This window comes from Hyla sarda, chromosome 3 (assembly GCF_029499605.1).
Source record: "Hyla sarda isolate aHylSar1 chromosome 3, aHylSar1.hap1, whole genome shotgun sequence".
Classification (NCBI taxonomy): Eukaryota; Metazoa; Chordata; class Amphibia; order Anura; family Hylidae; genus Hyla; species Hyla sarda.
The window spans coordinates 339,947,589-339,963,261 of record NC_079191.1 but is presented as its reverse complement, the minus strand read 5'-3'; the positions used below and the strand labels follow the sequence as shown (position 1 = coordinate 339,963,261).

Genomic DNA, 15,673 nt, shown 5'->3' with positions numbered 1-15,673 from the left:
TAGGAATGTTAGGACCCGCTACTTACAGGTGGCTGTGACATGGCACTTCATGATCATAAAGTACACAAATTCTGTTAGTTTAATAAATGTTGCTGAATAACCTTAGATCAAGGTGCATGTTGAATATGTGTGACCATGTCTGATTTTTTTCTCTATTTGAATTCACTCTTAACCCCTTCACGACGAGCGACGTACATGTACGTCGCCGCGAAGTGTCACTTGGCGCGCGGCGACGTACATGTACGTCGCGGGGTTCCAGGAGCGCCGCGTCACCGGTAGCGGTGATCGGGCCGGGATGACTGCTGTTATCTAACAGCAAGCATCCCGGCACATCGCCGAGGGGGGTCCTGAGACCCCCCCATGACCGCGATGCGCGCAAATTGCAGGTCAATTCAGACCTGCGATCTGCGCGATTCCGGGTCATACGGGTCACTGGTGACCCGGTAAATAAGAGGGATCGGGGGTGTCCGAGACACCCTCGATCCCCCTAAAGGGATAGGAGTTTGGTGGCAGGGGTGCCACCCCTCCTATCCCTGCTATTGGTCGGCCGAGCGACCGACCGATAGCAGACCAGGGGAGGGGGGGTTAAAGTTCGGTTCCCCCGCTTTGCCCACCTATCGGTGTCCGGGCAAAACGGGGGAACCGTCCAGGGAAGGTCGGTGCCGGTGGTCCCTACCTGGATCACGGATCCTCGTTCGTGATCCACCCCCATGTGCGGCGGCGGCAGCAATACTTCCGGGTCCTGCTAGGTGAGTTGTTGCCTAGCAACATCCAGAGGGCCACAGTTTACAGTGGTCCCTAAACCGTGGCCCTCCAGATGTTGCAAAACTACAACTCCCAGCATGCCCAGACAGCTGTTTGCTGTGTGGGCATGCTGGGACTTGTAGTTTTGCAATATTTAGAGGGGTTCAGGTTGCAGATCACTAAGTGGTCTCAAACTGTAGCCCTCCAGATGTTGCAAAACTACAACTCTCAGCATGCCCAAACAGCAGTTTGCTGTCTGGGCATGCTGTGAGTTGTAGTTTTGCAACATCTGGAGGGCCACAGTTTTGATACCACTGGACAGTGATTTACAACTTGAACCCCTCTAAATCTTGCAAAACTACAACTCCCAGCATTCAGGAACAGCATAAGGCTGTCTTGGCATGCTGGGAGTTGTACTTGCGTGCCTCCAGCCATTGCATAACTACATCTCCCAGCATGCCCTTCCGCAATCAGTACATGCTGGGAGTTGTAGTTTTGCAACAGCTGGAGGCACACTGGTTGGAAAATACGGAGTTAGGTCATAGAACCTAAGTTTTCCAGCCAGTGTGCCTCCAGCTGTTGCAAAACTACAACTCCCAGCATGCATGGTCTGTCAGTGCATGCTGGGAGTTGTAATTTTGACCCCCCTCCCGTGTGAATGTACAGGCTACATTCACACTGGCGGCAGATTACAGTGAGTTCCCCGCTACAAATTTGAGCTGTGGCAAATTTTCCGCCGCAGCTCAAACTCCTAGCGGGAGACTCAGTGTAATCTGCCGCCAGTGTGAATGTAACCTAAAAACACTACACTAACATAAAATAAAGAGTAAAACACTACATATACACACATACACTGCCCCCCCCCCCCATCCCAATAAAAATGAAAAACTTATTGTATGGCAGTGTTTCTAAGATGGAGCCTCCAGCTGTTGCAAAACAACAACTCCCAGCATTTCTGGACAGAAATTGACTGTCCAAGCATGCTGGGAGTTTAGCAACAGCTGGAGGCACCCTGTTTGGGAATCACTGGCATAGAATACCCCTATGTCCACCCCTATGCAAGTCCCTAATTCAGGCCTCAAATGCGCATGGCGCTCTCACTTTGGAGCCCTGTCGTATTTTAAGGCAACAGAATAGGGTCACATATGGGGTATTGCCGTACTCGGGAGAAATTGCCTAACAAATTTTGGGGGGCTTTTTCTCCTTTTACCCCTTATGAAAAGGAACAGTTGGGGTCTACACCAGCATGTCAGTGTAAAAAAATAAAAAATTTTACACTAACATGCTGGTGTTGCCCTATACTTTTCATTTTCACAAGAGGTAAAAGGGAAAAACGCCCCCCAAAATTTGTAAAACAATTTCTCCCGAGTACGGAGATACCCCATATGTGGGCGCAAAGTGCTCTGGGGGCGCGCAACAAGGCCCAGAAGGGAGAGTGCGCCATGTACATTTGAGGTGATTTGCACAGGGGTGGCTGATTGTTACAGCGGTTTTGACAAACGCAAAAAAAAAACACACCTACATGTGACCCCATTTTGGAAACTACACCCCTCACGGAATGTAATAAGGGGTACAGTGAGAATTTACACCCCACAGGTGTCTGACGGATCTTTGGAACAGTGGTCCGTGAAAATGAAAAATTTTTCACAGCCCACTGTTCCAAAGATCTGTCAGACACCAGTGGGGGGTAAATGCTCACTGTACCCCTCATTACATTCTGTGAGGGGTCTAGTTTCCAAAATGGTATGCCATGTGGGGGTTATTTTGCTGTTCTGGCACCATAGGGGCTTCCTAAATGCGACATGCCCCCCGAGCAAAATTTGCTCTCAAAAAGCCAAATATGACGCCTTCTCTTCTGAGCATTGTAGTTTGCCCGCAGTGCACTTCAGGTCCACTTATGGGGTAGCTCCATACTCAGAAGAGATGGGGTTACAAATTTTGGGGGGTCTTTTCTGCTATTAAGCCTTGCAAAAATGTGAAATTTGGGGGGAAACCCACATTTTAGTGAATTTTTTTTTTTTACATATGCAAAAGTCGTGAAACACCTGTGGGGTATTAAGGCTCACTTTATCCCTTGTTACGTTCCTCAAGGGGTCTAGTTTCCAAAATGGTATGCCATGTGTTTTTTTTTTTTTGCTGTTCTGGCACCATAGGGGCTTCCTAAATGCAACATGCCCCCCGAGCAAAATTTGCTCTCAAAAAGCCAAATATGACTCCTTCTCTTCTGAGCATTGTAGTTCGTCCGCAGTGCACTTCAGGTCAACTTATGGGGTACCGCCATACTCAGAAGAGATGGGGTTACAAATTTTGGGGGGTCTTTTCTGCTATTAACCCTTTAAAAAATGTGAAATTTGGGGGAAAACCAACATTTTTGTGAAAATATATTTTTTTTTTTACATATGCAAAAGTCGTGAAACACCTGTAGGGTATTAAGGCTCACTTTATTCCTTGTTATGTTCCTCAAGGGGTCTAGTTTCCAAAATGGTATGCCATGTGTTTTTTTTTTTTTTGCTGTTCTGGCACCATAGGGGCTTCCTAAATGCAATATGCCCCCCAAAAACCATTTCAGAAAAACGTACTCTCTAAAATCCCCTTGTCGCTCCTTCGCTTCTGAGCCCTCTACTGCGCCCGCTGAACACTTTACATAGACATATGAGGTGTGTCCTTACTCGAGAGAAATTGGGCTACAAATATAAGTATACATTTTCTCCTTTTACCCCTTGTAAAAATTCAAAAATTGGGTCTACAAGAACATGCGAGTGTAAAAAATGAAGATTTTGAATTTTCTCCTTCACTTTGCTGCTTTTCCTGTGAAACACCTAAAGGGTTAAAACGCTGACTGAATGTCATTTTGAATACTTTGGGGGGTGCAGTTTTTATAATGGGGTCATTTATGGGGTATTTCTAATATGAAGACCCTTCAAATCCACTTCAAACCTTAACTGGTCCCTGAAAAATTGCGAGTTTGAAAATTTTGTCAAAAATTGGAAAATTGCTGCTGAACTTTGAAGCCCTCTGGTGTCTTCCAAAAGTAAAAACTCATCAATTTTATGATGCAATCATAAAGTAGACATATTGTATATGTGAATCCCCCAAAAAATTTTTGGTAATATCCATTTTTCTTACAAGCAGAGAGCTTCAAAGTTAGAAAAATGCTAAATTTTTTATTTTTTCATCAAATTTTGGGATTTTTCACCAAGAAAGGATGCAAGTTACCACAAAAATTTACCACTATGTTAAAGTAGAATATGTCACGAAAAAACAATCTCGGAATCAGAATGATAACTAAAAGCATTCCAGAGTTATTAATGTTTAAAGTGACAGTGGTCAGATTTGCAAAAAAGGGCTTCGTCCTAGAGGTGAAAATGGGCTCCGTCCTTAAGGGGTTAAAGGGATAGCAACCAACTAGGCATAGGTGGGTAACACAGTACCCAAGGTGCCTCAAACAACAACCAATACGTAAGGAAAGTAGCAGGGTCAACAGCTCCGATCCACTCCCAGTCCTCCCCTCCACACATACAAAAGCAACCAACTTTTCACACAAAGGTTGCAACTGTGCAATTCTTTGCTAAATAAACTGTAATATCTGAAACCTGCACAGGGACTTTCAGTAATATACAAATTTCCACATTGTTTGCAAGTTACCAGAGTGTCTGGACTATTAAACTTGTACTTTGCACCATGGATACAACCAGTTTTGCATAAGTGTTGTGGGACTTACATCCATCAGGTTAGTAAGACCACCCTGCCACATGACATTAGCATCTACTGCAACCATAAGACTATTACTTCCAGCTAGCCTGCAACAACTCTTCGTGGGTTCCACACTAATACTCCAGCTGACCATTCTATGTTTGTTTGTCAAATATCAGATTTATGGATAAAAATGGGTAGTTCACTTAGGATATGGGTAAAGTGCTCGAGGTTAAAGGTGATGCCCCCACCCAATGGGCCTGAAACAATATGAGAAGGAATGTTTGTATATACCAGTCCTCAAGAGCACAGGGGATGTAGTAAAGATAAGATATCTTTACTACATCCCCTGTGCTCTTGAGGACTGGTATATACATACAAATATCAGATTTAGTCTAGTTATACAGTTATGATTTCTCAAAACCTGTGCAAAGGAAAAGGTGCCCAGTTGCCCATAACAACCAATCAGATTGCTTTTTTCATTTTGCAGAAGCCTTGTTAAAAATGAAAGAAGCAAGCTGAGTGGTTTCTATGGGCAACTTGGCATTTTTTCCTCTGGACAGGTTTTGATAAATCTCCCCCAGAGTTTTTAATTGATCATACTTGGCACCATTATAAAACTAGTATCTGAGACAAAATGGAATGTGGCAAAACATATTTGGTTGCTTTCATTGGAAAAAAATATGTTTGACATGTCAAAGATACATGTAAGAAGGTTTGATTTGTCAGGGTCTGGGTGTTCAGAGCCCTACAGATCATTAGAATGAGCTGAGAGAAGTGCGAGACTGAACGCTGCCCAGCCAATCTCACTCCTTCCCTGCCCTTCTAGCTCCATAGACCTTCTCTGGCCTATAGACCAGCTCTCAGCCTTGCACTTCCGGCTCTAGCGATCAATGGGTGTCTGGACACGGTGACCAATTAAAACCAAATTTTAATGGCATAGGTCATATAAATGATAAATTTACTGGGAATGAAATTATTGATTTTTTTTTTATCCGAGACCACTTTTGAATGCTGTTATATGCAATCTTATCAAACCAAAGTGACATTTTAATTTAATTTTATATATTTTTTTTTGTTCAAAAGGACTCTTTATTCTCTTTTTTCTAATGATGTTTTACATTAGGGATAAGTCACAGTTTTGTACTAACATATATATTTGAATAATTTTCAGGGAAGATTTTATAATCTATGTATAAGTCACTTGCCAGAAAATGTGTCTTGGGTAGCAGAACAAATAAATCTATGTATGTGCCAAAAGATCAAAATGGTCACCAAAAACAAAAATCTAAGCTTAATATGTCATGGAGCCAGAGGAACTTCCTTACCTGGGCACAGACTAAATCTGCAGCGATCACCATCTTGTCTTCACTCTATCGCTTTCATGGCATCCAGGGAAGAGTACAAAGAATAACAGAGTCCCGGTCCTCAAATATTTCAACCAAAAATGGATGTACAATGGATATTCGGTAAAAATAAAGTATTTAATAACACATATAAAATAGGTCACATATAAGCAGTACAATACACAATATTACAATCAAAGCATGTACAATTAAAATGACCCAAAACATGTATAGATCCTAATAATGTAAAGAATAGATACTGCAGTGCAAGGAAATGCTGGAGAATAATATATTAGTTTGATTAGCCGATCCTAAATAAAAATAAAGTCCGGAGTGACCTAACATAGACAAGAAATGATCACATGCATGCCAATGGTAAATCGCTCACCAACGCGCCAATCTGCATTAATGGCACATAATAGCGATCATAGCTGGAAAGTCCCGGTCGTAAGTTCGACTGTAGTTGAAGTGGCTGAATGTCGCCGGCCCCAATTGAGTCTCAGTGCGGACCACGGCTGGTCTCTCTGGTATAGCGTTCGGCACAGAGCGCGCACGGCAATAGCGGGATTGAAGTTAGCGTCTGATGTCACGGGACCACTGCACAGTCTGCAGCTGGAATAATCAAAGCGCTGGTGGAAGCATTAAGGTACGGTCAGAGTGGATTGCAGGATGCAGTGTGAATTGGCTCCAGTAGATTCTCACTCCTAGTTAGCAGTATGGATGGCAGTCCCATGCAAATAAGTGGATAGCAGTCCAAAGAATGAATATAAAGCTGTAAAACAGTATTTAGCAGCTCTGTAAAATCAAGTGCTCTATAAAAGCAAACTAAAACATGAAAATAAATGCAAATGTGTTTCAGGATGTGGACACATGCGTTCTAACCCCTTCTTCAGTCAGCCAATCTGCATTATGTGCCATTAACCCCTTATGGACCAACGGCGTTAAGGTATACCTTTGATCCCTTGTACTTTACCAGCGCGCGACGGGGATCGGACCGGGGTGACTGCTGATATCGATCAGCAGTCACCCCGCGCAAATGCCCAAGGGGGTCATCAGACCCCCCCATATCGGCGATCAGCTCAAATCGCACACTTGCGATTTGCGCAATTCTGGGTCATTACGGGTCTATGGTGACCCGATGACCCGGAATATAAGGGGGATCGCGGTTGTCCAAGACACCCACGATCACCCACGCCTTCTTTACCATGAGAACTGTGAACTTATGGAACAGTCTACCTCAGGAACTGGTCACAGCAGGAACAATTAACAGCTTTAAAACAGGATTAGATACATTCCTGGAACAAAATAAGATTAATGCTTATGAAGAAATATAAAATCTCATCCCTTCCCCAATATCGCGCCACACCCCTACCCCTTAATTCCCTGGTTGAACTTGATGGACATATGTCTTTTTTCGACCGTACTAACTATGTAACTATGTAACTATGTTGTCCAAGACACCCACGATCCCCCTGAATGGATAGGAGTGAGGTGGCAGGGGTGCCACCCCTCCTATCCCTGCTATTAGTGGTCTAGATGCGACCACCAATAGCAGATCGGGGGCGGGGGGTTTACTTTAGTTTTCCCCGTTCTGCCCACCCACAATAGGCGGGGCAGAATGGGGAACCGAAGGGGACCGGGCGCCGGAGTCCACTTACCCCTCCGGAGGCTGCGGCGACGATCGGCGTCGGAGATCGGCGGGGGGCGATGACATGCAGCTGGCTCCCTGGATCCGACGGAAGCCGGTAAAATGCCTAGCAACATCTGGAGGGCTACAATCCGAGACCACTATACAGTGGTCTCTATACTGTAGCACTCCAGATGTTGCAAAACTACAACTCCCAGCATGCCCAGACAGCTGTTTGGGCATGCTGGGATTTGTAGTTTTGCAACACCTGGAGGGCTATAGTTTGAGACCACTATATGGTAGTCTCTGAACTATAGCCCTCCAGATCTTGCAAAACTACAACTCCTAGCATGCCCACACAACTGTTTGCTGTCTGGACATGCTGGGATTTGTAGTTTTGCAACATCTGGAGGGCCACAGTTTGCAGTGGTCTCTATACTGTAGCTCTCCAGATGTTGCAAAACTGCAAATCCGAGCATGCTGGGAGTTGTAGTTGCAATCCCTCCCGCTGTTGCAAAACTACATCTCCCAGCATGCCCTTCGGCAATCAGTACACAGCTGGGAGTTGTAGTTTTGCAACAGCTGGAGGCACACTGGTTGGAAAATATTGAGTTAGATAACAGAACCTAACTGAAGGTTTTCCAACCAGTGTGCCTCCAGCTGTTGCAAAAGTACAACTCCCAGCATGCACGGTCTGTCAGTACATGCTGGGAGTTGTAGTTTTGAAACTGCTGGTGGTTTGACCCCCCCATGTTAATGTACAGGGTACATTCCCACGGGCAGGTTTACAGTAAGTTTTCTGCTTCAAGTATGAGCTGCAGCAAATTTTTCACCGCAGCGCAAACTCCTAGCAGGGAACTCACTGTAAACCTCCGCCAGTGCGAATGTACCCTAAAAACACTACACTAACACAAAATAAAGGGTAAAACACTACATATACACCCCCTTACACTGCCCCCCCCCCCCCAATAAAAATTAAAAACATATTGTATGGCAGTGTTTCCAAAACTGAGCCTCCAGCTGTTGCAAAACAACAACTCCCAGCATTTCTGGACAGCCACTGACTTAGCAACAGCTGGAGGAACCCTGTTGGGGAATCTCTGGTGTAGAATACCCCTATGTCCACCCCTATGCAATCCCTAATTTAGTCCTCAAATGTTCATGGTGCTCTCTCACTTCAGAGCCCTGTCGTATTTCAAGGAAACAGTTTAGGGCCACAAATGGGGTTTTTCTGTACTCAGGAGAAATTGCACTACAAATATTGGGGGGATTTTTCTCCTTTTACCCCTTATGAAAAGGAAAAGTTGGGGTCTACACCAGCCAAAAAAATGTTTTACACTAACATGCTGGAGTTGCCCCATACTTTTTATTTTCACAAGAGGTAAAAGGAAAAAAAGACCCACAAAGTTTGTAACGCAATTTCTCCTGAGTACGGAAATACCCCATATGTGGGCGTAAAATGATCTGCGGACGCATAACAAGGCTCAGGAGTGAGAGAGCACTATGTACATTTGAGGCCTAAATTGGTGATTTGCACAGGGGTGGCTAATTTTACAGCGGTTCTGACATAAACACAAAAAATAAATACAGACATGTGACCCCATTTTGAAAACTACACCCCTCATGTAATGTAACAAGGGGTATTGTGAGCCTTAACACCCCACAGGTGTTTGACAAATTTCCGGTAAAGTTTGATGGGAAATTTTCACTAAAATGCTGGTGTTACCCTAATTTTTTTATTTTCACAAGGGAAAATAGGAAAAAAGCCCCCCAAAATTTGTAGCCCCATTTCTTCTGAGTAAGACCATACCCCATATGTGGATGTAAAGTGCTCTGCTGGCGCACTACAATGCTCAGAAGAGAAGGAGCGCCATTGGGATTTTGAAGAGAAAATGTGTCCGGAATTGAAGGCCACGCGTGTTTACAAAGCCCCCATAGTGCCAGAACAATGGACCCCCCAACATGTGACCCCATTTTGGAAACTACACCCCTCATGTAATGTAATAAGGGTACAGTGAGCATTTACGCCCCACAGGTGTCTGACAGATTTTTGGAACAGTGGTCTGTGAAAATGAAAAATGTTATTTTTCATTTGCTCAGCACACTGTTCCAAAGATCTGTCAAATGTCAGTGGGGTGTAAATGTTCGCTGCACCCCTTATTACATTACGTGAGGGGTGTAGTTTCCAAAATGGGGTCACATGTGGGGGGTCCACTGTTCTGGCACCACGGGGGGCTTTGTAAACGCACATGGCCCCTGACTTCCATTCCAAACAAATTCACTCTTCAAAAGCTCAATGGCGCTCCTCCTCTTCTGAGCATTGTAGTTCGACCGCAGAGCACTTGACATCCAAACATGGGGTATTACAAATGGGGTTACAAATTTTGGGGGTAATTTTCTCCTATTACTACTTGTAAAAATTTTAAATTTGGGGAAAAAACAGCACTTAACAAAAAGTTGTGAAATACCTGTGAGGTGTTAAGGCCTACTGTACCCCTTGTTACGTTCCTTGAGGGGTGTAGTTTCCAAAATAGTGTGCCATGTTGGTATTTTTGCTGTTCTGGCACCATAGGGGCTTCCTAAATGCGACATGCCCCCCCAAAACCATTTCAGCAAAATTTGCTTTCCAAAAGCCAAATGTGACTCCTTCTCTTCTGAGCATTGTAGTTCACCCGCAGTGCCCTTGACGTCCACACATGGGGTATTTCCATACTCAGAAGAGATGGGGTTACACATTTTGGGGGGCATTTTCTCCCATTATCCTTTATAAAAATGGTAAATTTGGGGGGAAAAACTGCACTTTAGTGAAAAATTTATTTTTTTCATTTACACATCTGACTTTAACGAAAAGTCGTCAAACACCTGTGGGGTATTAAGTCTCACTGGACCCCTTTTTCGTGCCTTGAGGGGTGTAGTTTCCAAAATGGTATGCCATGTGGGGGGTTTTCTGCTGTTCTGGTACCATAGGGGCCTCCTAAATGTGACATGCCCCCCAAAAACCATTTCAGAAAAACTCACTCTCCAAAATCCCACTGTCGCTCCTTCCCTTCTGAGCCCTCTACTGCGCCCGCTGAACACTTGACATACACATATGAGGTATTTCCTTACTTCTTTACCCCTTGTAAAAATTCAAAAACTGGGTCTACAAGATTTTGAATTTTCTCCTTCACTTTGCTGCTATTCCTGTGAAACACCTAAAGGGTTAACACACTTACTGAATGTCATTTTGAATACTATGAGGGGTGAAGTTTTTATAATGGGATCATTTGTGGGGTATTTCTAATAAGAAAGCCCTTCAAATCCACTTCAAACCTGAACTGGTCCATGAAAAACTCAGATTTTGAAATTTTTTTGAAAAATTGGAAAATTGCTGTTGAACTTTGAAGTCCTCTGATGTCTTCCAAAAGTAAAAACATGTCAATTTTATGATGCAAACATAAAGTAGACATATTGTATTTGTGAATCAATATATAATTTATATGGAATGTCTATTTTCCTTACAAGCAGAGAGCTTCAAAGTTAGAAAAATGCAACATTTTCAATTTTTTCATAAAATTTGGGAATTTTTCACCAAGAAATGATGCAAGTATCGACAACATTTTACCACTAACATAAAATAGAATACGTCACGAAAGAACAATTTCGGAATCAGAATGAAAGGTAAAAGCATCCCAGAGTTATTAATGCTTAAAGTGAAAGTGGTCAGATGTGCAAAAAACGCCCTGGTCCTACAGTGAAAAATGGCCTGGTCCTTAAGGGGTTAATGCAGATTGGCAAGTTGGTGAGCGATTTGCCATTGGTATGCATGTGATCATGTCTCCTCTGTATTAGGTCTCTCCAGACTTTATTTTTATTTAGGATCGGCTATTCAAACTAATATATTATTCTCCAGCATCTCCTTGCACTGCAGTATCTATTCTTTATATCATTAGGATCTATACATGGTTTGGGTCATTTTATTTTAATTTTACATGCTATAATTGTAATATTGGGTATTTAAATGTTTATGTGTGACCTATTTTATATGTGTTAATAAATACTATATTACATTTTTACCGAATATCCATTGTACATCCATTTTTGATTGAATTATTTGAGGACTAGGATTCTGTTATTCTTTGTACTATTTTCCCTACACCTGTGGGTGCAGGTGTACCCAGTTAACCTCATGTTGTTGAGCTTTCCATTCCGTTTGGTGGCCAGGGAAGAGTCGTCCAAGGTGTGTATGCCTGAGACAGAACTCTACTTTGGCGCAGATACCCGAACATGCATGTGTGCGCATGTATGACTTTACAGAACAGGTCATCTGTACCTGGATAGCATGGGCAATGTCTAAGGGGCACACCCCTGCCAGCAGACAATCCCACGGACTCAGCCATACCTATGTTGTCTCATCAGCAGAGAAATTCCTGCCTTCTGTGGACTTTAAAGGGGTATTCCGGGCAAAAACATTTTATCCCCTATCCAAAGGATAGGGGATAAGATGTCTGATCACGGGGGGCCCGCTGCTGAGACCCCTGCAATCTCCCTGCAGCACCCGTATTCTATGCGGGTGCTGAATCTCCAGTTTCGGAAACCTCCGGGACTGGGGACGTGACTTCACGCCACGCCCCCTCCATTCATGTCTATGGGAGGAGGCGTGACATCCATTATTTATTATAACTTGTCATTTTTGATTGGTTCCTGCCACTGGGTTTCCTACTTGAATAAAGGAAAGCCACTTCGCAGGTTACACAATAGTTGCTATAAATGGGTATAAAGCAATTACTGACATGTGGCAAAAAATATTTAAAGTCAAATTTCATATTTTAACAACATTTGAAATATGAAGTATACATAAAATTTCAGTAACAATTTTTAATATGCTTCATAATATTTTTATCAGTTTTTTTTTTAACTTCATATTGTTTTCCCCTCTTATATATAATAATCTCTCAAGTTCCTGTAGCCCCAGGATACAACATTTAAAAAAAAAAAAAAGTACTATTATTAATGAAATGTCTTGATCGGTGCGTCACATTGGGGACAAGTAGAGCGTGCGCTGTGAAGTGCATGCACTAATAGGCTTTATGGTAGAGCCTCTCTGAGGTGCAGTACAGGATTACATGTTCTCTATGTTTGACAGGATGAGATGCTTATTTGGACACAGGTTAAGAGGGCACCATATCATTACTGTACAAGATGCTCCTATCTGCAACAAGACAGCACTCAGCAGGCTGTTCTGACTTTCGTAAGGACATACTTTACATTCCAATAGTTACATATAGCTAGTTCTTACCTGAGCTATGTTGTCAAGCTACAGCATTTTCAAGTTACAATGTTCGTGCTGCAAAAACAAATAATTTTGTAAAGTTTTTGTATTACATTGTATTAAATATTGTATTATTCATGCTCTAGCTGCCTTCAATACTTTTTTCTAAATTCTTTCCTTTTGTCCATACAATGGTTTATTAGTTTCTGTTGTCAGATCTATCTATTGTTGATCTATGAGCTTAGTTGCAACTGTGTTACTATCATTTAGGCTCCCACAATGCCCTGCTTTCATGTAACCGGAATTAGTAGAATTCTGAATGTATTTTACTGCCAGAAACGCCAATAAAATATCATATCATGTTACTGAAATGTAGTTCAAGAGAAATATAGCAAATATTGCAACTTCTTATTTCGACCTTAAAGAGGACTTGTCAACTGCTACTTGATGATCACTTTGGGGCATTTAGTCAGTGGTTTTTATTTATAGTTCATTCACATAAAGATATTTATTATACAATATACATATATGCATATGGGTGTATTTGATCATATTTGTGTGCTTTCTGTGATAAGCTGATCTATCTTTAGGTATTGGGTAGAATACATACACAATTCACAAATACATACACAATACTACTGGCAGCCAGTTGTATTGGTGTCCACATTACAACTCAACTAGTGTTGAGCGGCATAGGCCATATTCGAATTCGCGAATATTCGCGAATATATGGACGAATATTCGTCATATATTCGCGAATATTCGCATATTCGTATATTCTCGTTTTATTTTCGCATATGCGACAATTCGCGTATGCGAAAATTAACATATGTGAATATTAGCATATACAAAATTAACATATGCGAATTTTCGCACGCCAGTCTCACACAGTAGTATTACAGCCTTCTTTACACCACACAAGCTGGAAGCAGAAAGGAGTGATCACTGTGATGTGTACTGTGAAAAAGAAAAAAAAAAACGAATATTCGTAATTACGAATATATAGCGCTATATTCGCGAAATTCGCGAATATGCGATATTCACGAATAATATTCGAATTGCGAATATTCGTGAGCAACACTAAACTCAACATAGATGGGACTCAAATGAGATGGACCCTGAGAGAGACATACTTTACAGTTATATGAGTAATCCCATCACCCTGATCATGATATCAATTGTCCACCTATAAGTTTTCTTCAGTTTAGTTAAAGTGTACCTCCAGAGTTTCAGTGCCATAGCTTCAGTGCCATATGCACAGTGTGGCGTACAGAGATGCAACTCATGCTGGGCAGTCGAGTTTCTAAAGCAACAAGATGACGCCTAGCTAGTTCTATGAGTCCTATCAATTAGAAAAGGGGCATTGTACAGTTGCCTTGACAACCTGACCACCCTGTGTTAGCTCCATCTCTTCACACTGAACTCTGCAGAACGTACAGCACCACAACTCTGGAGGTACATTTAATTTAAGGAATACAACATATCACACTATGTTAGCAAACTTCTCATCAGACTACAACTCACACACAACCACTGGGAGGCCACACATAAGCACACTGGGGAATTTCGGTAAAGGCTACAACAAGAAAAAAAAAGCATGATTTTTCTAGCATTTTACTATTGCATTATTGTTATTGCAACCTTTTGCCCCTTTATGCCAAGCCTACCATTTTTTGAATATGTGTGAGGGAATTTAATGCAAAGTGGGGAGGGGACATTGAGCTACCATTTACACAAATAACCTGCAAAATCTATTGTGGAAATCTATGCCACATGAGTGTCACAGCCAAAGAAGCAACATGAAACACCGGTGTTATTACCATAGTACCCCATTTGGCATGCACCTCTCTAAAATGAGCATCTCAAAAGCTAGTCACCTTTTTGGATACTGTGTATTGACCCGTGAGATTTTGTTACAATACTGCATGAGGTTTTGTTACAATATTGCATCTTTTGATGTCAACTAGAGATGAGCGAACTTACATTAAATTCGATTTGTCACGAACTTCTCAGCTCGGCGGTTGCTGACTTTTCCTGCATAAATTAGTTCAGCTTTCCGATGCTCCGGTGGGCTGGAAAAGGTGGATACAGTCCTACGAAAGAGTCTCCTAGGACTGTATCCACCTTTTCCAGCCAACCGGAGCACCGGAAAGGTGAACTAATTGATGCAGGAAAAGTCATCAACTGCCGAGACGAGAAGTTCATGACGAATCGAATTTACTGTAAGTTCGCTCATCTCTAATGTCAACCACAAGTCTATTTACATACCTTAAGAACAGACTTTCATCAGCATGTAATATAAAATCAGTGTAATTAATGAATATGTATATATATATATATATATATATATATATATATATATATTTCACTATATATGTTAGCAATGTACCCTATACATGTACTATAGCATACTTGTATTTGAGTGAGCCAGCTTTATTAACAAATCCATAAATAAGAAGCAGAGGCGGTGCTAACCCACATAACATGACCATTTTCCATTAGCTGGAGTCACTGAAAGCTAAGACAGAGAAACATGTAAAGTGCAGATAAAACCTAGCAGAATTATGAAGCAGCGTGATGTCCACTTGAGAAAATCCATTTTTAGAAATGAATTTTCCTGCTGATGTCCTATTGTGCCTTGACATCTTAGAGAGCAGCATGCGGTATTAGCGGCAGGATCCTGGCCAGAGGAGATAAAACCTTTATGATGTTCAGAAGTACAAAAAGTTTATGCAAATGCGGTACATTATTTGAAATTACACTAATGAAGTAATTAGCTCATTTGTATTGTGTCTTCAAATTATTATTATTATAATAAGAGTTAAACATGGGCTGAATGGTACCACAAAATGCAAAGTCATTCACCAAATTCTAACTTTATACAAATAATCACAAGATTGCAAATTAAAATGGTTACCAGTACAACTGTAAATGTTTACACATATTAAAAAAAATACATGGGTAAAGGTTTTTTTTTTGGGACCTTTACAGTGATGGCCTAGCTGGTCAGTA

At 41.9% G+C, this 15,673-nt stretch overlaps 1 long non-coding RNA gene across 1 annotated transcript in view; it reads right to left on the bottom strand.

Moving 5' to 3' along the window:
- The window catches only part of LOC130360806 (uncharacterized), a 44,169-nt gene extending 30,059 nt beyond the window's left edge, over positions 1-14,110 (bottom strand). Inside the window, exons 1-2 of the long non-coding RNA XR_008890803.1 lie at positions 13,881-14,110; positions 12,689-12,736 (exon numbers count right to left, since the gene is read on the bottom strand). This is a non-coding gene — a long non-coding RNA (uncharacterized LOC130360806). The remainder of the gene's footprint in view (positions 1-12,688; positions 12,737-13,880) is intronic.
- Between the last annotated feature and the right edge of the window lie 1,563 nt (positions 14,111-15,673).